Source organism: Alexandromys fortis, unplaced genomic scaffold, assembly GCF_014885135.2.
Source record: "Alexandromys fortis isolate MF-2015 unplaced genomic scaffold, M_Fortis_MF-2015_v1.1 scaffold_33, whole genome shotgun sequence".
In the NCBI taxonomy this organism is placed as follows: Eukaryota; Metazoa; Chordata; class Mammalia; order Rodentia; family Cricetidae; genus Alexandromys; species Alexandromys fortis.
Window position 1 is genome coordinate 14137121 of NW_026067917.1, and position 17741 is coordinate 14154861.

General features: G+C 44.9%; 1 protein-coding gene across 1 annotated transcript in view; it reads left to right on the forward strand.

Moving 5' to 3' along the window:
• The first annotated feature begins 10747 nt into the window (after window positions 1-10747).
• The window catches only part of Psd4 (pleckstrin and Sec7 domain containing 4), a 38585-nt gene continuing 31591 nt past the window's right edge, over window positions 10748-17741 (forward strand). Inside the window, exons 1-2 of the mRNA XM_050139979.1 lie at window positions 10748-11027; window positions 15426-15513. The gene's annotated coding sequence lies outside the window, so the exon portion shown is untranslated. The remainder of the gene's footprint in view (window positions 11028-15425; window positions 15514-17741) is intronic.

Consider the following 17741-nt stretch of genomic DNA (forward strand, 5'->3'; position numbering starts at 1 on the left):
CAGGCCTGGCTTCAGGCTCCACAGAGAGAATCTGATTCACTTAGTCTAGGAACAAGAGCATCAGTACGCCAAGGCTGGCGCCCTCCAGGAGGAGCTCCGAGGTCACGTTCCCCAGCTGTTCCTTCTTGGCATCGTCTGTTAACACCAGGCTGGAGACGCCCTCTCATTGAAGGGAATGACCTCCTTACGAAGGCAGCCATACTTTTCCACCGTGTAGACCGACCGCCAAAGACAGAGTGCTCTGCTGTGTGAGGGTGTGGCTTCTACCCCCAGCACTGACGGGTAGGAATGAGGACATTGCTGGTTCTTTAAAAGCACGGGGTATGCACCTATAATATCATCATTTGAGTGGCTGAGGCAGGAGGATTGTGAATTGGAGCCTGCATGGGTTGAAGACTGCTTTAAAGAAAGTGACATTTGAGAATCTCCTGCTTTCTCAGTCATAAGGTTGGCTTCTGATGCCTGGCATAGGGAGCACAGTTTAGAGTAAACATCGGAGAAATCGGAACTGTCAATCACTTGGGTCTGTTGTCAATCACAGGACGTGAATGGTTCCTGATACCTAGAGTGCTGAAGTGACGTGACAACCCAGTGATCCTTTGCTATTATATTAGGGCCAACCTGAATCCACCCCAGTATCCTGAGAATGGTTTAGGCTCTAATCCTGGGTTTGGCCGCTCAGTGAATAGAATTTATCCCTACGAAAGCGGCCCCACGTACTTTGCATCCTCTGCCAATAGAATCTATCCTTACACTTACGACAGATCCTTCCCCTAGGCCCTGCCCTGAGCTCTGTTTATCAGCCAATAGAACGCATAGTAAAGTCACAGATGCTTTGTTCCCTTGCTAGGGAGTGTCAGAGTAGCTAACGCCTGAAGCTTTGCCGTGCTAATTGTCATGTGGAACCCTCTTTCAAATGTTTTGCCACGCTTAAGTGTGTAAGAAGAATAAACCTTAAGGTCAGCGCCTGAATAGACTTTCCTTTTCCACCTCGTGTGGACCGTCTGCTCCCTCTCACCCCCCCCTAGCCCCCCCCCTCCCCGGGCCAGCTGTGAGACTCGCGAGTGCAGCTTCGCTTTTGGTGGCTTTAGAGTAAAGCAATGTTAAATTGGTGTCGATTTTTACAAATCTTGGGAAGACCAAATGTGTATACAATTTTTAAGCCACAGAAGCAAACGTGAAAAATGTTTCATATCAAACCCAGTTATCTCCGAATAGTATAGAAAGATGGTAAAATAGAATTGAGGTTCTTAGCTTAAGGAAATTAAATAAAGGAACCATGGACTTTTCGGCCTCCAGCACAAGGGGGCAAGAAGAGAAGTTCAGCAAATTTCCACCAGAGGGCAGCCTTTCAGAAAAGACTCCTGTGTGGAGGCCTCCAATTAGTTCTGGTTAAATCTGGCTTTTCTGACTCAGCGGGGGAAATCTGCTTTTTTTTTTTTTTCTTTCCAATTCTATGTTTATTTTTATTCACCAATCAAGCTAAGCCAATTTAAAGTAGTGACAAAGTCGCAACCCCAACACCTCACCACCTGCCCGGACAGTGTCCCAAAGATTGCCTTATTCTATGGCTCTCTGTTCCTCCTGGGGACCATTCCTCCTGGTTATCTAACGCCCAGTCTCCAGTGTTCCTCTTTTTGTTGTTATCTTCTGAGAGGATGCGGGCATCTCTCCCCCTCCCGCTCAAAGGATCAAAGGGACCTCAGGGCATCTTTGGCCCTGCAAACAGAGGACTGTGTGTTCCAGAAAAACAGAGCTTGAAATTACTGTTCTAGCCGGGTGTGGTTCGCAGCTGTAATCCCAGCATACTAAAACGATTCGAAAGCCCCATCCACATCAGTGGGTTCTATTTATGACCCGCCAAAAGGAAATGGCATACAGAAAACGGAAGTGATGCTCACAGACCACGGAGTGGTTCCCTCTGATATTTTTTTTTCTTTTTCTCTTTTTCTTTTTTGAACGGCTGAATGGCCCCCTCCTGCTTTGATTGGTTGACACCGTTACAGTGTCCATTTGCATTCACATTAGCCTGTGGTCTGCGGCACATAGAGAAATCTTTAGCCCAGATTTAGAAAATGCAGAAACAGCTTTTTTGCTAAGCAATTCTATTTAACATGAAGCAGTGTCTCACTGTTAATCTGAACTATATTGTTTATTTATATATTAAATATTTCAGTGTGTTTCTCTTAGCCACTAATCTTTTATTGTGGTGGCTATTTCAATCTTGGCATCGTCACTTTTTAATTCAGCCTGTTTTTCTTTTTTTTTTTTTTTGAGAGAGAGAGAGAGAGAGAGAGAGAGAGAGTCACTGTGTCACTACTGGGCTCCACATTGAGATCCTCATGTCACAGCCTCCCAGTCTCCGAGATCGCATGTGTGTACTACCACGAATGTTCTTCTGTGGTTTTGTTGTTGTTTGCGTTTTTAAACTGAGTGTTTTATTATTATTGCTACTATCATTGTTATGATTGCAAGTTTTCTGTGTGGTGCATGCATGGTGTCTGTGTGTGACTGTGCTCACGTGTGTGTGTGTGTGTGTGTGTGTGTGTGTGTGTGTGTGTGTGTAGGCCAGAGACTGACTTTGAACATCTTTAACCATTGCTCTTTTCTTTAATTTTTGGGAAAGAGTCTCTCATTGAACGGAAAGCTTCATATGTCAGCCAGACTCGGATGGCTTTCTAGTCTTGGGGACCGGCCTGTCTCTGTCCTTCCAGCCCTGGGTTACAGGCCAACATCATCATGCTCAGCTTTTGGGTGGCGTTGGGGTCTAAACTCAGGTCTTGGTGCTGGCACAAACACACTTAACCCACCCAGCCATCAGCTCATCCCCCCAAGTAGACTTTTCCTTGTTGATCTGTAGACCTGTGTGCTAGCAGTGCTAACTCACATATACATATTCTGTACTTTCTGTTCTGTCTGCTCTTTGGGCAGCACCGCCCCCCTGTTTGTCACTCAGGCTGGGCTGAATTTCTTTCCTTCTATGCCCTCCTTTTCCATTTCCCGTGTGGGAATGTGGGCAGGCTCCACTGTTGCTGACTTCTTGATACTTTTATAAATACATTTCCCAATCTGAGAATCGCTTTCTCATGTTCTGTAGAGGGCATTTTGATGAGTGGCGTTTAAAACCATGATGCCCTACTTACAACTATTTTTCCTTTAAGAAATACTGCCTTGTTTGGAAGCTCACCTTACTAGACCTGGATGGAGGTGGGTGGTCCTTGGACTTCCCACAGGGCAGAGAACCCTGATTGCTCTTTGGGCAGACGAGGGAGGGGGACTTGATTGGGGGAGGGAAAGGGGAGGCGGCGGTGGGGAAGAGACAGAAATCTTTAATTAATTAATAAAGAAATAAATGAATTAAAAAAAAAGAAATACTGCCTTTCAAAAGGCTTCGAATATTCTGTCCTGTTGTTTTATCTAAATGGTAGAGCTTTGGGTTTTATGTTTATGCCTGTGAGTCATTTCAAAAATAGTTTTCCTGTAAGGCATATGGGGGAAGAATCATGCACTGTTCTTTTATTAAAATCATAGATGTATTAAAGCATAATATTTGACTCTTCCATTTACTGTACACTTCAATAGTTTTAGTAACCTCTAGAGCTGAGTAGTAATTGTTGTAACTGATATTACAAAAATTTTCTCACCATAAGTGCTGGAGAGTTGGCTCAGTGGTTAAGAGCACTGACTGCTCTTCCAGAGGGTCAAGGTTCAATTCCCAGCATTCACATGGTGGCTCACACTTGTCTGTAACTCTAATCCCAGGGAATTCAGTGCTCATTTCTGACCTCTGGGGACACCTGGCATGAATGTGATACACAGATTTACGTGCAGCCAAACACACGTAAATATAAAACAAATAAAAATTACAATGAAATTGTCACTCAGGGAGGAATTTTGTGCTTGGTGGACGCAATCTCCATCTTCCCTTCCAGGCCCAGAAATTTTCACAGCCATGTTCGAGCTCTGTATTTTAAAAATTTGATAAAAATTTCATTATGTAATACATAGTCTTTCATAGCTGAATACATTCTTTGGCATGTTTTCAAGGTTCATTCCTATTGCAGAATGTAATAATCAGTATTCTATTTTTGTCTGAATAGTAGTTCTTAACATAGAAATACAGTATTTTGTTACTATACATACACTATATTTTCTATAGATACACATTGTATTTTGTGGCTATCTTTTAGTTATTACGTGTTATATTGCTCCAAATAGCCAAGCAAAGATACTGCAATGGCAAATATCTTCATTGCCCTTAATATACATCTGGTTAGAATCACTGAACCAGATGAATATTCTGTGTTTAGTATTCTTAGGCATGGCCAAACTATTCTCCAATATGGCTGCTGCGTTTTACAATCCCACTGGCAATGGATGAACATTTGACTTCCCTATAACACTGCTAACATTAATTATTCTCTAGTATCCGTTTTTGAGATTTTTCTGAAGTACTCTAGCACTGAGCTACATCCCTGACCCTGCTTATTATCTATCTGACAGTTTAAAATTATAGCCAGTATATGAATACGTCATTGTGGCTTTGTTCCGCATTTCCCTGATAGCTCACGTAGTTGGGCATCTTTTTGTGTGTTTATTAGCCATTTGTCCATCTTATTCACAGATAATCTATTCAGGTTTTCTGCCAATTTTTTCTCAGTGCTGGAGATTAGAGTCGGGGCTTCCTGCAGGCTAAGCAAGCACTGTACCACTAGGCTACCTCCCCAGCCTAGTCTATTTCCAGGCAGAGCCACACTAAGTTACTCAACCTTTTAAGCAACTGGGGTCGCAGGCCTTTGGCACCAACCCTGGGCTTTGTTGGCCCATTTTTAAAACTGGATTGTTCTTTTTGTATTGAGTTATAAAACTTAGACGTTAAACATAAGTCCTGTTTGTACCAGAACCACCTATTGAAAAGGTTTTCCCTTCCCTACAGATTCACTGGTTACGTTGGTTAAAAGGTTTGTGGAGCTATATTTGGACATCACAATGCTGTCTTTTTGGTCTGTTTTCCTGTCATTTCAGTTTGAAATATTTCTTTATATTTCCTATGGTTTGTTCTTTGACCCATTCTTTGCTTAGAAGTGTTTTTGCTCAGTTTTCAAATGTACTGTGTGGTCCCTAGACCAGACACTGCTGTGTGCTGTTGACTTGGTGTCCCTTTTATTAGAAAACACAGCCGTATGATTTTCTTCATAGGAATTTTGAGTCCCTGGTAGTCCTGTATCTTGTTTCTATTACATTATCTAAAAGTTTATTCACTAAAAATAACAAATTATGGTGGGGTCTATTGACTTATATAGAAGCAGAATGCGTTAAAAAAAAATCACCAAGCACAAAGGGGGAGTGCAAATGGAGCAATCAATCCATAGCACAGAGAGTGAATCAACCTCCAGATAATGTACTAGGAACAAGAACATCCATGCCCCGTCTTGTTGGACGTTCCCTGCACGCCTTCCAAGGATGTGTGCCGTGATGCTGGTGTAAAATTCACAAAGTCAATTTGGTCAGCTGGGTGACAGTGCAGTGTAGGGTCTTCCAGATCCTCTCTGGCCTTCTGTGCACCTAGTTCCCGAGCTCTAAGAAAGGGGATAGGGATTCCACAGAAATGACTGGGTTTTCTCTCAATTCTGTCAGTTTTTACTTGGTGGATTTGGCAGTTCCTTTATCGGGTTCACATGTATATTGGGAATCTTACGTCTTCTTAGTAACTTGACACTTTTGCCACTTGAAAATTGGTCCTTTTATTTGCGGTTTTATCTCTGTATTAAATTTTGCTTTGTCTAAAATTGAGCATCGTGTAATATATTTCCCCCCATTCTTTTAATTTCAACAAGTGTGCATGTTTGTTGAGAGTGTGTCACTCGTAACTACAGTGTAAGCAGGTCTTGTTTTATTCGCTCTTCTGATAGCTTTGTATTTCAACCGAGGTCCTTAATGTCATTATAGACTCATTGTCTATCTGTCTAATGGTGATTGCTTTTGTATATTCTACTGGTTTTGTTCTGAATTTAAATTGTATACATAACGTAAGAATCCTGTGACAATATTGTTCCATTTGTATTCCCCTTCTGTGTTTTGTGAATTTTATACATTCTGCCTCTATATAAGTTAATAAACCTCATCATAATATGTTACCATTTTTAGTGAATAAACTTTTAGAAAATGTAATAGAAACAAGAAAAAGTCATAGATTTATTTTTCTAGTGTTCTTCTAATTTACATTCATATTGCCCCCTCTCCTTTTGGATAATTTATTCATTATAATATTAATCATTATTGATACTAACAAAATTTATATTATACTTTTTGTTTAATATAATAAATTATAAACATGCAGATTAATTTAATAAATTTTTATATAATTTATTTGAATTATTTATTTACTTTTTTCAGATTTTGTTTTCTTGGTTTTTGGGGGATTTTTCAAGGCAGGGTGTCTCTATGTTGACTAGCTTGGAACTCATGCTGTAAACCACGCTGGCCTCGAACTCAGAGATTTCTGGGATTAAAGGCACACATCACCACCGCCCAGCTTCTTACTTCTTATTTAAGATTTAATGGATATAGAACAAGATGACGTATTATTATTTAATATTTATTTTTGTTTATCTATGTGCATATGTGTGTCTGCATGTATGTGCCACATGTGTCCAGGATGTGCGTTTAAGGAGGCCAAACAGTATAGGTATCAGATCCCGTGGAGCCAGAGTTGCCACCCAGCATTGATTCTGAAAACTAAACTGGAGTCGTCTGCGAGAGCCGTGTATGCTCTTAATCACTGAACTCTCTCCAGACCCAGATGGCTTTTAGCCCCTTAAAGATGCCATTCCATTGTCCTCTGGCATCATGGCTCCTAACGAGAAGTAACCTCAGTCCTGTATGCGATCTGTATTACTTTTCCCTCTGGGTGCCTGTTGGGTTTTTCTGTTCATCTGTGTTAGGCTAGCAGCTATGAAATGGTTTCAGTCCATATTCTTTTTAAAAGCTAGCCAGTTAACCTGTCACAATGTCATAGAAGATCATTCGTCACCGCAACGGCAGAGCCATATTGCTGAAAAGGCTCCCAAGCCCCAGTGTCTACAGCAATGTATACTCTCGCTTAAGTCTTAAATGTCCCTAAAGACACCTATGTTACAGGCTTGGTCCCAGCCTTTAGCGCCAGGAGAAGAGGCGAACCCTTTAGGAGGTGGGAGAAGCAGTTAGGTCACTAGGAATTCTGCCCTTGTGGGGGATATTTTCCCCTTCCTTTCTCTCTTGTGTTTCCTGGTCACCACGGTGTGTGCCCGCCTTTCCCCATCATGATGTACTTCCTGTCACAGGACCAAACATGGCAGGTCCAAGTGACCACGGACCTTAGCAACCATGAGTCCAAACTCTGGTAATTTCTCTTTTTAAGTGGTCTGTCTCAGGAACTCCGACATAGCATGAAAGATGACTAATTCAGAGTGTGTGCTGAGGGACATGTGTTGCTAGGACGCAGTGGAATGTGTTGTAGGAGAGAAACCCCAGTGGCAGGAGGTCTTCATCTTAGTTAGAGCCTGTCCAATCACCCTCTGGGTGACAACGACTTAGATTAAGGACCATCCTCATGGAAGCACATGTACATATATATTCCATGGGGAACTTTACCGAGCTGTTGTTTTATTGGCGTTCCTTATCTCTTTGCCCATTATATCCTTCTCCCCCTCACAGTTCCTTATGGCATGAATCATAGTTTTGATTTTTACTTCCTTAATCCTTAAATTCGACAGCTTGGCTGTCTGTGGTTTTGTTTCAACTCCCTACTGGGGGCAATGCCAAGCCTCTTGAAGGCGCTGCTTGACCAAGCTCACAGTGCTCGGATGACTTCTGCAGACCCCTCACTGCCCTCGGTGGAATCTGCTGCCCAGCTCTTGCCTGTGGCTCTGACATGTTTAATGTTTGAATCCCTTGCTGTTAAGGGCCCCTCACTGGAGGCTAGAGCTGGGATAATGTCGCAATTCTTATAGAAGCTGATCTTAGTAAGAATAAAACTTTCGGTGGTTCCCTGGGAGAATTAGCTAAGAAAGAAGTCAAGTTCTATAGAACCTACTACTTACAACTATAAGTGAACCACTAGGCTTTCATGTTTTGCCTCAGAAACATGAAACTGGTATAGATAGGAAAAGATACTGATTATAAAATGAATGACAAGCCTTGGTGCCCTCCTGAAGACAAAGTAAGCAGTTCTAGGAACCTTGATGCTCTTCTGCCCTTTGCAGGATTGTAATAAAGATAGAGACCATATTAAAACAGGAGTTTATGACAGAGACACAAAGAGAAACATTTTTACTCAGTGAACTGCCTGGCTTTCTGAGAAAACTTGCAGATCAAGACTTCTCTGAGCATAGAAAGAATTAAGAGTAGAACACGGTATTTCAGACACCAAGAATTTAAACAAGGGACCAAGGAATTAGATTTCCATAGAAAGATCAGTATTGATTATAGTAGATCAATGGATTAATACAGGGAAGTTTGATATAACAGGCAGTAGGAAATAACTTCTGATCTATCAACTTGATCAAACTTAAACAGAGACATCCTGTCTGTTATTTCTGTAACCTCAAGGCTCTACGACACCAATTTTAAGGAAAAAGATATTGAGTTAAAAGAATTGATTTTATCATAATGTTAGGTTTTAGTTCTCATGAAATTTGCTGTTTGCTTGTTTTGTTTCTTTTACTTTGATATGCCTATGTCATCAAGGAAGACTTTAGAAAAAGTATGTACCATAAAAAGACTTTATAATCAATGATTAAAATCTATGAGGACATGTGATAATTGTCTTTCTGTATCTGAATTACTTCACTCAAAATAATGTTTTCTAGTTCCATCCATTTTCCTGCAAAATTCAAGCTGTCGTTATTTTTTTCTGCTCTGTAGTACTCCATTGTGTAAATGTACCACATTTTCCTTATCCATTCTTTGGTCGAGGGGCATTTAGGTTGTTTCCAGGTTCTGGCTGTGACAAACAAAGCTGCTATGAACATAGTTGAGCACATGTCCTTGTGTCACGATTGAGCATCCTTTGGATACAATGAATTTGTGTGTCGATAGAGCCTGTGAGAGATGCAGGTTGTAGGAGTAGGAAGCCATCCTGAGAGGCACTTCCTCTCGGTCCATCTCCTGTAATACAACACTCAGAGGTGTCCCATGTCGGATTTCCCATTGCTGCTCTTGCTTCCACCCACTTCAGACCTTGCCGCCATCTGGATGGAACTGGATTCCGGCATGTTGGCTATTTCTTCTTGACTACAATCCAAATGCGTCTGTTTCTTTGGATGTGATGCAGAGAACATTGTGGATGACTTGTTGCTGCTCTGAATTCTGTCATTATCCACCTGGCCTCGTGCAATAGGGTTTTGTACCTTACTTGGATGATTTCTTTCCATTCTGTTCCCAATTCTAGGGTATATCCCTTACTCTTGGGGCATGGTCTTTTCCTCTAGGTGTGACTATCCTGAAATTTCAGTGGGAAGCTCGAAGTGATTTTTGCCTGGTTGTCTGAACTATCAGGACTTAAACTACTACATCCCAAGGTTCATGATCATTTTCTTTGATGTTTGCATGCCAGCCCGTGTGCGTCCACTCAGGAGGTGCAGAGATTTGAAAGGAGATTGTGGACATATGTGGAGCCTCCCGTTCAGGTGGCTCCTTCCTTTGTGAGAACATTGCTCTCTCAGAGGGGTCCTGTCCCGACCACCACCACCCTATACACACACTCTGCATGTCAACTACGTCACATCTGATATGACAACTGGTGCATATCTGCCAGGTAGGCTGAAGATTTTGATCTGCTTGGTTCCTCCCATCCCCATATGCCCACTAAGTGTCTGACATACGAGATACACAAGACAGTTCAGGGTCGTGCAGAACCTATAACTTAGCATCAGACATGTCTCAAAAGCAACTGTCAGAAGCATGATCTTTAGGTCACTAGGTCTGTAGCTCTCTCTCTCTCTCTCTCTCTCTCTCTCTCTCTCTCTGTGTGTGTGTGTGTGTGTGTGTGTGTGTGTGTGTGTCCTTGTGGAATTATTTATCCTGCTTCCTACCTTGAAAGTTGTGAGGATTAGATGTGTTAAAACATGTAATTTATGGCCTGGAACTCCACACATATTAACTGTGGCTCTTGCTTATAGCACAGTTTGTCCGCTGTGTTTTAGGCAACTGGCTTTTCCGAGCTGTACGTTTCCAGGGCAGCTAAAATAGCACTGGATACACAGAAAAAGGCATCGCTTCATTCAAAATTCCTCTGCATGCCTTACATAGTGAAGAGAATACAAGCTGGATGGCGCCAGAGAGAAGCTTATTAAAATTACAGTTTCTTGCCAAGTGCCAGTCTATGTCTGAGGGTAAGTTTGGGAAAATATCTTTGCGTCTCAAGTCGCAACTGTTTGCCAGCGTGCGGCCAATCCGGACCAGTTATGAAAGTTCACAGTGGGTCAACAGTTGCAGGCAGACGAAATTCTGAGCTCCAATAATGCATTTTTGCCTGTGTCTGTCTACTAAATAAGTAAGAAATAATGGATTTGTGGGGATGCTCAATTATTGTCCCGCTGCAGGCATGCAGGTTACGTGGGTCTAGCCAGTTTCCGGTTTATGTGCTTGACAAAATCAACCAGCTGGGGCCCGAGGAGCGCGGCTCTCTGCACGCTCGTTGCACCCGGCCCAACCCCGCCGCCCAGCCCTGAGCCGCGGTCAGACCAGTCGGACGGCTTCACTCCAGCCTGGCCCGCCCCGGCCCGGCCCGCCGATCGCCGCCCTCCCGGAAACACGGTCCCACACCGCGCCGCCCCGCAGCCCTCGCCGCCCCGGCAGGCGCCTGGGCGCGGAGCCAAGGGGGCGTCCGGGCTGCGGGAGCCGCGGCAGGAGCCCGGCAGGACGTTGGTAAAGACACGTGTGAAGGGCTCTACTGCAGTGGCAAGAATTCAATCTGTCGCCCCACTCCTGACGGTGGCTTCCCTGTCTCCGCTGTGTCTTCTCGGTGCACCGGTCAAGACCAGCAGGTGAGCGCCTAAGGAGAGCTGCTCTGGGACCAGGACGTCAAAGACAAGGGGGGGCTGAGCTGGGGAGAAGCTTTAGGAGCATCGAGAGCTGACAGGGACCCCAAGAATAAGGCCTACCTGAAGAGAGGGCTTGACTGTGCCCCCACTGAGTATCAATCCTAGTATGGGGTCCTCTCGCTAAGGTGATGGGTCTAGGCTCCAGTCCCTAGCAGGGAGCAGGGCTTTGCTTCAAATCTCCCTGATGTTCTCTGGTGCCTGTGACATCGGGGTGCCCCTCCCTTATAATACATTTTTGGTGGGAGCTTAAGGACTGCCCCCCAGCAATGAACTGGCATCGTGGAGTACAGGGCAGCTCTTTCCCACATGGTTGGCACAGGTTCCTCTCCTGAGCTCTTCCTAGTGTGTCTGTCCAGAATACAGCAGACATTCTTGGGAAGGGAGACACCCATTCAGCTGATAAGTCGCCTTCCTTGGTGGTCCTAGTGTTGGGCCGCAGTTGTCCTTTCAGTGGGATGATGATGGGACCAGGGATGTGAATTAGGCTGAGTCTTTCTAGGATACAGGATGACATTTGTAGCCCTGGTAAATGCATCCATCAGACCCCTTTGTCCATGATCTATTTGTCTAGGTCAGGAGGCCAGCATCAGAGTCAAGTGCAGAACATCTCCAGTCTCACTGCGCCTTTAAACCTCATTAGCCCAGCCCCTTCCCAAAGTCCAGAGCTGATTGGATGTAATTAGCATCAAATTGGATGTCTATGGTTCCTCTACAGGAGCAAGACCTTAAGGTCAAGTTTAGACAGCCTGACTGTGCTGTGGTTCATTTTCTCCCAGACATGTCTTCTGCTTGTGGAGGGTAACGGGAAGAGCCATTTGCTATTCCTTCATTCATTTACTTGCAGAGCAGTAGCTGATGCCCGGCAGACACCATGAACACATTGCTCTCCTTTAGATACAGTTGTGGGGAGAAAGGAAGCAAGCCGATGCTATCTCAGTGTGATCAATGCTGTGAGACAAACATAAACTAAACAGTGTGAGGAAAGGTGACAGGAACATAAGAGAAGCCGTCCCGTGGTTTCTAGCACCGCAGCAGACATCCTGCCTGAGGTGGGGAAGTGGTACCTTCTTCAAGGCCCACAAGTCTGCTGCTCAGAACAGCCATGGGGAATTACAGACTGCTGCTGAGACCTCGGGGAGCATGAGGTGGGGTAGAGTCTTCCCTCAAGTCCCAAGAGCATTTCTTGTTGGGATGTTTGACTATAAGATAGCGCTACACCCTCCAAGGAGACATGTCCTGCTGTCTTATTCGTTCATTCATTTAACAAATATTTACCCAACAGTCTCTATCTTCCAGGTTTAAAAACGTATTAATGAACTTTCCTTGTGGATGTTATTTTCTGAGAGAAGGAAAATGATAATAAGCTATTTATTTATTTATGAGAGTCTTGCTACGCACTAAGTTCCACAGGCTAGCCTTGAACTCTTGGTCCTCTTCTGACTCCAAGGTTACAGGCGCTCCACCGGACAATTTGGGCAGAGACCTGAATGGAGATAGGACATAGCCATGTGACTGCCCAGGGGAAGACGATTCCTACTCAGTGAGCAGAAAGGCTTAGCTATGTGAGCAAGGTGTGAGCTCACCGAACACGTGGGAAGAGTAGGAAGGCGGCCAGGGGAGCTCAGACAGGTGAGCAGAGGCAGATGGGAACCAGAGCCGTTTAGAAAAGCAGGCAGCCCCCTCCAGCTGCCTCTAGGAGAGTTTACAAACACTGGCTTTAACTCCAGGCCATGCCTGGCAGTCCACACCAAGCAGGCTGAGTGATTGTACTCTTGTTCCCCCCACTGTCACAAAATACCTAACAAAAACAAGGTAAGGGAAAGGTCGTTGGGCTCCTGTTTGCAGTCCAGTTCGTTACCGTGGGGAAGACAGGAATGACAGCAGGTGCGTGAGGCAGCCGGTACTGTCCTCTGCAGCCAGCAAGCAAGGAGCGAGGAATTCCTGCTAGCCAGCACTCAGGAATGGTGGGGTCTTCGGTTAAACTTTTCTAGAATCACCCTCATAGACGTACTCAGAAGTGTGTTCCACTGATGAATCTCAAAACGAAGCTGACGATTGGAGAGTCCGCAGGGGCCGCGAGCTAATCCATCTGGCAAGAGAGGGATCTGCTCATGCGCAGTACCCTGCGACCTGTTGCCAGTCCATACAAAGGGACTTAAAGTGGGAACCGTGGGATTTGAGAATGGCAGAAAAATTATTGCTTTCTGGGAAATTCCTAATAATCTTTTTTTTTTTATCCTGAAACGAATTAGATGATCCAATTAGCAGGATTTGATAAAAAAAAAAAAAAAAAATTTAAAAAAAAGCCAGGCAATGGTGGCGCACACCTTTAATCCCAGTACTCGGGAGGCAGAGGCAGGCAGATCTCTGTGAGTTCGAGACCAGCCTGGTCTACAGAGCTAGTTCCAGGACAGGCTCCAAAGCCACAGAGAAACCCTGTCTCGAAAAACCAAAAAATAAATAAGTAAATAAGTAAATAAATAAATAAATAAATAAACCACCTAGCTGGACAACAGAGTGACTGCATTAGGGAGCATGTGCTATAAACCAGCCCCTTAGCCTCCTATGTGTGGTGATTGTAGCTCTCTTTTCTAATTGGTCTTAATAATAAAAACCCAGAGTCAGCAGGGGTGGGGGGAGATACTGAAAGATCCGAGAACTAAATGAGCCAGCCACTAGAGAGACCCTTTACCTCTACCGAATCCTCAGACCAAAGTGGGCTGGATTCTTTCTCCACAAATCCTCAGACCGAATAGGCTGAGCTCCTGTCTCCTCCCACCTTATATTCCTCACTGTCCAATCATATCACTTCCCTGTCTCTACCTCGCTAGTGCTGGGTTTAAAGGTGTGAGCTATTACCGCCTGGTTCTGTTTCTTTTTCAGACTGAAATCTAGCTCTGCCTCCCAAGTGCTGGGATTAAAGGTGTGTGCCTCCACTGCCTGGCCTCTATGGCCAGCTAGTGGCTTAACTCTGCACTCTGATCTTCAGGCAAGCTTTATTTGTTAGCCACAAGTACTAGCATAGTTAAACCTCACATCAGGGCTTTGGAGTATATACACTGTTGCTATCCCATGAGAAAGCTGGGGCCCAGAGAGAGAAAGAAAGTTGCCCCAGGTTGCTTGGCAAGTACCAATCCGACTTTGCCGTCAGAGGGTGGAGTTTTCAAGCCTCTGTTTTCACCTGACATGTAGTAAAGTCAGAGACCCAGTCAGGCCCACACTGCTCAGCTCTTTCAATGAGTTCTGCCTGTCGCTCCAGCCCTTATAGAAGTGTGGAGTTGGCACTTAGAAAAGAGCCCTTCTTAAGGCTGTGGCATCTGTGGTCATTCCTTTAAGCAATGGTCCCGGGCTGTGGAAAGAGGGAATAAACATGGGCACAGGGCCAGCTAGTCAGGTTCTGTTCAGTCCTACACAGTGTGAGGCCCAACTTCACCCCCCACCCCCACTCAAAGTTCCGTTTACATGTGGTGTGGATGCTGGAGCCCCTCAGCTGCCCCTGTGTTCCCAGGCTTCCTCTGGACGCCTCCCTGTTCCCAGCACTTCCTCTTCTCTCATCTGAAACAAAAAAGCTGAGGTTAGGTTATTTACTTTTGGCCAAAAATTGCTGTTTCACTCAAAACCTGGTTCTGGAACCAGAGAAATTCATGACTGTGTAGCTGGTATCTGACAGGGCCTTCTTATTGCGTCCTGGCGGGAAGAGGGCATCACAGAACCAGATGGAGGAAGCTGGTCCGAGTAGCCTTTATAATGAAGTTACTCCTGTGGTTCTCATTAATTTATTCATTTCTTCACGAGCGCAAGAGCCTTGTGACCCAATCACTGCTGAAGGTTCCACCTCTCAAATTTGTGTATGACTGAGAATTAAGTTCTCGACTCATGAAAGGCAGGGAGCGCCTTCAGATCACAGTAACTGAGGTGGCAATGGGCTTCTTGGATCTTCACACAAAATAATCTAGTGATAGAGAGGATGGGAAGGCCGGTGCCACCTGCAGGGCAGGGAGGAAAGAGTCTCCTCGGAACACTACTACAGGAGGGGGCAATAAAAGATACGGGGATGTGGGGATGGAGGCAACATGGTGACGCATGCTTTATAATAATAATAATAATAATAATAATAATGATAATGATAATAATAATAATAGACAGGGTTCCATGTAGCCCAGGCTAGCCTCTAGAAGGCCTTGAACTCCTGAGCCTCCTACTTCCACTTTCTAAGTGCTGGGATTGCAAGCACGTGCCACCATGCCCAGTATCAGATGGTGCTGGAGCTCGGCAGGGAAGCACTCTACAACTGAGCTATCCTCCTAGCCCTTAGCAGAGACTCTGCGCTTTTATCCACAGGAAGGAGTGATTGAAGAAGCCTGTGGCTGCTCACATGGCGACCTACATCAGTCTGAAAGGGAGAAGAGAGAGATCCGGGAAGTTCTGGGTGAGTCAACCTTGTGCTCTGAGTCCAACTGATTAGCAAGGGTGGCGTGCTCGGGAGACAAACTCTTCTAGCAAAGGAAATCAAGGTGGTTAAGTACAACATGGAGGTTGTGGGCTAAATTTTCTCTGAATCATAAACATGCACACACACACACACACACACACACACACACACACACACCCCGCTCCTTTCTTTTCCTGTTTTCCTTTTATAGATAGTAAGAAATAATACTCGAACATTTACCTTTTTGTAAAGTTAGCAGCCATTCTCAACAATTAATCTTCAAGATATGTAAGGGGACCTCACCTTTTTATTTATTTATTATGTATACAATGTTCTGTCTGTGTGTATGCCTGCAGGCCAGAAAAGGGCACCAGACCTCATTACAGATGGTTGTGAGCCACCATGTGGTTGCTGGGAATTGAACTCAGAACCTTTGGAAAAACAGGCAATGCTCTTAACCGCTGAGCCATCTCTCCAGCCCGACCTCACCGTTTCTAAACAAGTCTCTCTCTAAATAAAGTCCTGTTGGGTGGGCATACCATATTTATCAAGCCAGTCCCGTGGGTTTGCAGGTTACTTTCTCTTGTCTGCTGGAGTAGACCATAATACGTTAGGTCCACCTGCACCTCATCTGTCTCAGAAGACTTGTCTCGGCAGTAGGAGGAACTCACAAATGTGCCTTAAAAGAATGTGCACACCAGACGGCTGATGCTGCCAGGCCACTCTAGTGACAGAGCGTGCCTTTTACTTATGAAAGTGATGATTTCCCAACACTTCCACCAACCCAGGGTAGCATCAACTTGTTGGTCTTGTTAGTTTCAAGATGTCATCACCTTGTAGTTTTAATAGGTATTACTTGCTGATGAATCATTTTATCGGTTCTCCATGCTTTAAGCTGTTTGTCTCTCTGTGCATGCTTCATGCCCTTTCTGTGTTGGCTGCCTTCCTGGTTCTATGGCAGCGTACACCAGAGACCGTCAACTTGGGAAATGATAAGGTTTATTGGGGCACACAGTGTTGCGGGTTCTAGTGACGGGCAGCTAGCCTGTTGTTTGGGGCCTCTGGTGAGACAACAGGTGATGACAGAGACAGGAAGTGGAAGAAGGGGCTTGCCTCCTGCCGGAGAAGCAGAGAAAGGAAGTTCTAGGTCTGGCTTTTTTGTCTGAGATACCTCCAATGACCTAAGACCTCTCGCTAGTTCCTACCTCTCAAAGGAACTGCTAGACTGGGCCTTTATTGCAGGACACTTCCAGATAGAAACTGTCGTGCTTGGCCTGAGCTTTGAATTTGATATTGGGTTTTTTGGTTGTTGTTGGTAGTGGTGGTGGTGGTGGTGTTATTGGTGGTGGTGGTGCTATTATTGAATTATAAGAAGTCTGTTCTTTGTATCTTTTTAAAAATTCTCTGTGGATTTCTCTTTATGCATCCTAATCCCACTCATTTCCCCATCCCCTAGCGTCTGCCCTCTGCTTTTGCAACCTGACCCCCCCCAAAAAAATTTTTAAAGAAAAGCCAGAAACCAAAACAACAGTAAAAAGAAAGTTGAAAAAAAATCTCAGTGTAGAACTGTAGTGTGACCCCATGAGTCACACAGTCTACCCTTTAGTCCGTACATCTTCACTTGTAAGTGTTCATTGCTATGAGTCAGTCATTGGTCTGGTTCAAGGCCCCTGCTGCCCTATTGATAATGGGCCCTCACCGGAACTCCTCTTGGATATCCTGTTGTTGTCCTGTGTCGTGGAGATCCTGCTGTTTTGGATCTGCAGGCCCGGCCCTTTCAGAGGCTCCAACAGTTCGTAGATGGGATGGATGCTGGGGTGGGCTAACTGACAGCTCTGGTTCTGGGTTAGCTGGGTTGGTCAGCCTGCCAGCATTCCCTCACTGCCAACACTAGGGTGAGCTCTCCAGCACTGTCCCAGGTAGCTCAAGGAGCCTGCAGCAAGGAGCCGGCCAGTTATACGGCTCTCAGATGGTCATATCGGGGTCACCCACTTTCACACCACCAGGGTCAGCTCTACTGTTTTGCCCAGGGGAGGTGCAGGGCCTGTGCTCCCAAGTGCAGCAGCCAGTGAAGGGAGGGCTGGCTTTCCCACCTGAATTATAATTTATGTCTTGTGTCTTCTACCTCCCCTCCCCCAACCTATGAGTAGCAACCACCCTGATGTGTTTATGCTAGGTTTATCCTTTGACCTAGACATACTTTAGAAAAATATGGTATTGACTTA